Genomic DNA, 5273 nt, shown 5'->3' on the forward strand with positions numbered 1-5273 from the left:
ATGAATGTCAACAACAATACTTACCTGCGCTGGGAGTAAAAGAGGGTTAGGGTTAGAAGAGAAAGCAAGGAGGGTTAGGTTTAAGACAAGAAAGAGAGAGACACCCACCAGGGGCCTAGGGTTGGGGTTAGGATAGGGTGCAGGTGGGGTTAGGGTCGAGAGCAGGAGGGTTGGGTTTAGGTAAGAGAAGGAGAGGGAAATTAAATCAGTGACTCATACAGGGTCGACACCCACAGGGCGAATGACACTGCTGCCCACAGGGCTTGAGTCGAATTCTCCCGCCCAGCCCAAAGGAATTAATCCCAGGGGGTGGAAGGCAGAGACAGAGTAGGAAAAGCAGGGAATAGTGAGGAAGATCTGTTTGACCCGGTCCAGAATGATGTGAAAAAATCCTGTAGAAGACTGGAATGAGGAAATCCTGTTTACTTCAGTCCAGAGTGTTGTGAAAAATCTTGTTCAATCTTGTCCAGAGTCTTGTGAAAAATCCAAAAATAGGAGAGTAAGGCCACAGGCCATCTTACAAAAATTGTAGAGTGAACCAAACCTTGTAAAATATCTTCTTGAGGCAATATAGTAAATAAGAGCGGAAATGGAAAGGGGGCAATAGGAGCAAGTAGGGCCAAGGCCCCGGCAGAGTTAGGTGTGGCAGTAATAACGAGGAAACACCCTGTGGGACCCCAACGGGACCACAGTACAGGTGAGACCCCAATTAGGCACGCGCACCTGAAACCCCACTCACTCCGTCCCCCTGAAATGAATGAATGAGCAGGAGTCTGTTTTATAGGCTCCTCCCTTTCCACTGCCAGACCTATTGACCAATAGGAGTAGCATTAGTAACCCTCAGGGAAACAATTGTCCGAAGACTTTACTACTACCTATTGTTACCTAGGATATTCTTCTTGGACGTATTGTTCCTGATGATCCCATGTCCATGACTTGTTTTCTTCTTTCACACCTGACCCTATTGGCAAATAGGAGCCTATCAGTATTAGCAACCCCCAGGGATGACATACTGTTGTCCGAAGACATTAACACTACCCATTGCTAAGGTCATCAGAATAAAAAATATCTTGTGTCCAAGTCTTCATCCAACATCTTGTGTCCAAGTCTTCTTCCAATAACCTGTGTCCAAGTCTTCTTCCAATATCCTGTGTTCAAGTCTTCATCCAACATCCTGTGTCCAAGTCTTCCTCCAAAATCCCGTGTTCAAGTCTTCATCCAACATCCTGTGTCCAAGTCTTCTTCCAATATCCCGTGTTCAAGTCTTCATCCAACATCCTGTGTCCAAGTCTTCTTCCAATAGCCTGTGTTCAAGTCTTCATCCAACATCATGTGTCCAAGTCTTCCTCCAAAATCCCGTGTTCAAGTCTTCATCCAACATCCTGTGTCCAAGTCTTCTTCCAATATCCTGTGTTCAAGTCTTCATCCAACATCCTGTGTCCAAGTCTTCTGTCACTGTCTGGTCTTCTTCTTTCAGACCTAACCTTTTTTGGCAAGTAGGAGCCTATCAGCATTAACATCCCTCAGGGATGACATACTGTTGTCCGAAGACTTTAACACTACCCATTGCTAACACAAGTACAGCTGTCTTAGCGTCTGTCAGTCAATTAAAAGTGAGAAATAAATCCAAATGTAAATCTAAATTGTGGAAACACATCATCAGTAGTATACCTAGGATCATCGGGCGTTTCGGCCTTCGAAACACTAGACACCCTCCCCATAGGCAGGCCCACCAGGGTTGATCAAATCCCCAGTGTGTGTTTCCAGTCCAATTGGTGAATCAACATATAAATTTGGAAAAATAGTCTGGTCCACAGAAAAACGGTCCATCCTAATGCAGTCTTGAGGTGTAACTGGGGATAATAAAGAAAATACAAGCGGAATACATATACATTTATTAATTAAACAGCCGCCTTGAACCAAAGCGTCTTTACAATAAAAAGTCACTTCACAATAAAACAACATGAATGTCAACAATAATACTTACCAATAAAAAGTCACTTAACAATAAAACAACATGAATGTCAACAATAATACAACATGAATGTCAACAACAATACTTACCTGCGCTGGGAGTAAAAGAGGGTTAGGGTTAGAAGAGAAAGCAAGGAGGGTTAGGTTTAAGACAAGAAAGAGAGAGACACCCACCAGGGGCCTAGGGTTGGGGTTAGGATAGGGTGCAGGTGGGGTTAGGGTCGAGAGCAGGAGGGTTGGGTTTAGGTAAGAGAAGGAGAGGGAAATTAAATCAGTGACTCATACAGGGTCGACACCCACAGGGCGAATGACACTGCTGCCCACAGGGCTTGAGTCGAATTCTCCCGCCCAGCCCAAAGGAATTAATCCCAGGGGGTGGAAGGCAGAGACAGAGTAGGAAAAGCAGGGAATAGTGAGGAAGATCTGTTTGACCCGGTCCAGAATGATGTGAAAAAATCCTGTAGAAGACTGGAATGAGGAAATCCTGTTTACTTCAGTCCAGAGTGTTGTGAAAAATCTTGTTCAATCTTGTCCAGAGTCTTGTGAAAAATCCAAAAATAGGAGAGTAAGGCCACAGGCCATCTTACAAAAATTGTAGAGTGAACCAAACCTTGTAAAATATCTTCTTGAGGCAATATAGTAAATAAGAGCGGAAATGGAAAGGGGGCAATAGGAGCAAGTAGGGCCAAGGCCCCGGCAGAGTTAGGTGTGGCAGTAATAACGAGGAAACACCCTGTGGGACCCCAACGGGACCACAGTACAGGTGAGACCCCAATTAGGCACGCGCACCTGAAACCCCACTCACTCCGTCCCCCTGAAATGAATGAATGAGCAGGAGTCTGTTTTATAGGCTCCTCCCTTTCCACTGCCAGACCTATTGACCAATAGGAGTAGCATTAGTAACCCTCAGGGAAACAATTGTCCGAAGACTTTACTACTACCTATTGTTACCTAGGATATTCTTCTTGGACGTATTGTTCCTGATGATCCCATGTCCATGACTTGTTTTCTTCTTTCACACCTGACCCTATTGGCAAATAGGAGCCTATCAGTATTAGCAACCCCCAGGGATGACATACTGTTGTCCGAAGACATTAACACTACCCATTGCTAAGGTCATCAGAATAAAAAATATCTTGTGTCCAAGTCTTCATCCAACATCTTGTGTCCAAGTCTTCTTCCAATAACCTGTGTCCAAGTCTTCTTCCAATATCCTGTGTTCAAGTCTTCATCCAACATCCTGTGTCCAAGTCTTCCTCCAAAATCCCGTGTTCAAGTCTTCATCCAACATCCTGTGTCCAAGTCTTCTTCCAATATCCCGTGTTCAAGTCTTCATCCAACATCCTGTGTCCAAGTCTTCTTCCAATAGCCTGTGTTCAAGTCTTCATCCAACATCATGTGTCCAAGTCTTCCTCCAAAATCCCGTGTTCAAGTCTTCATCCAACATCCTGTGTCCAAGTCTTCTTCCAATATCCTGTGTTCAAGTCTTCATCCAACATCCTGTGTCCAAGTCTTCTGTCACTGTCTGGTCTTCTTCTTTCAGACCTAACCTTTTTTGGCAAGTAGGAGCCTATCAGCATTAACATCCCTCAGGGATGACATACTGTTGTCCGAAGACTTTAACACTACCCATTGCTAACACAAGTACAGCTGTCTTAGCGTCTGTCAGTCAATTAAAAGTGAGAAATAAATCCAAATGTAAATCTAAATTGTGGAAACACATCATCAGTAGTATACCTAGGATCATCGGGCGTTTCGGCCTTCGAAACACTAGACACCCTCCCCATAGGCAGGCCCACCAGGGTTGATCAAATCCCCAGTGTGTGTTTCCAGTCCAATTGGTGAATCAACATATAAATTTGGAAAAATAGTCTGGTCCACAGAAAAACGGTCCATCCTAATGCAGTCTTGAGGTGTAACTGGGGATAATAAAGAAAATACAAGCGGAATACATATACATTTATTAATTAAACAGCCGCCTTGAACCAAAGCGTCTTTACAATAAAAAGTCACTTCACAATAAAACAACATGAATGTCAACAATAATACTTACCAATAAAAAGTCACTTAACAATAAAACAACATGAATGTCAACAATAATACAACATGAATGTCAACAACAATACTTACCTGCGCTGGGAGTAAAAGAGGGTTAGGGTTAGAAGAGAAAGCAAGGAGGGTTAGGTTTAAGACAAGAAAGAGAGAGACACCCACCAGGGGCCTAGGGTTGGGGTTAGGATAGGGTGCAGGTGGGGTTAGGGTCGAGAGCAGGAGGGTTGGGTTTAGGTAAGAGAAGGAGAGGGAAATTAAATCAGTGACTCATACAGGGTCGACACCCACAGGGCGAATGACACTGCTGCCCACAGGGCTTGAGTCGAATTCTCCCGCCCAGCCCAAAGGAATTAATCCCAGGGGGTGGAAGGCAGAGACAGAGTAGGAAAAGCAGGGAATAGTGAGGAAGATCTGTTTGACCCGGTCCAGAATGATGTGAAAAAATCCTGTAGAAGACTGGAATGAGGAAATCCTGTTTACTTCAGTCCAGAGTGTTGTGAAAAATCTTGTTCAATCTTGTCCAGAGTCTTGTGAAAAATCCAAAAATAGGAGAGTAAGGCCACAGGCCATCTTACAAAAATTGTAGAGTGAACCAAACCTTGTAAAATATCTTCTTGAGGCAATATAGTAAATAAGAGCGGAAATGGAAAGGGGGCAATAGGAGCAAGTAGGGCCAAGGCCCCGGCAGAGTTAGGTGTGGCAGTAATAACGAGGAAACACCCTGTGGGACCCCAACGGGACCACAGTACAGGTGAGACCCCAATTAGGCACGCGCACCTGAAACCCCACTCACTCCGTCCCCCTGAAATGAATGAATGAGCAGGAGTCTGTTTTATAGGCTCCTCCCTTTCCACTGCCAGACCTATTGACCAATAGGAGTAGCATTAGTAACCCTCAGGGAAACAATTGTCCGAAGACTTTACTACTACCTATTGTTACCTAGGATATTCTTCTTGGACGTATTGTTCCTGATGATCCCATGTCCATGACTTGTTTTCTTCTTTCACACCTGACCCTATTGGCAAATAGGAGCCTATCAGTATTAGCAACCCCCAGGGATGACATACTGTTGTCCGAAGACATTAACACTACCCATTGCTAAGGTCATCAGAATAAAAAATATCTTGTGTCCAAGTCTTCATCCAACATCTTGTGTCCAAGTCTTCTTCCAATAACCTGTGTCCAAGTCTTCTTCCAATATCCTGTGTTCAAGTCTTCATCCAACATCCTGTGTCCAAGTCTTCCTC

Source organism: Osmerus eperlanus, chromosome 12, assembly GCF_963692335.1.
Source record: "Osmerus eperlanus chromosome 12, fOsmEpe2.1, whole genome shotgun sequence".
NCBI classification, from domain to species: Eukaryota; Metazoa; Chordata; class Actinopteri; order Osmeriformes; family Osmeridae; genus Osmerus; species Osmerus eperlanus.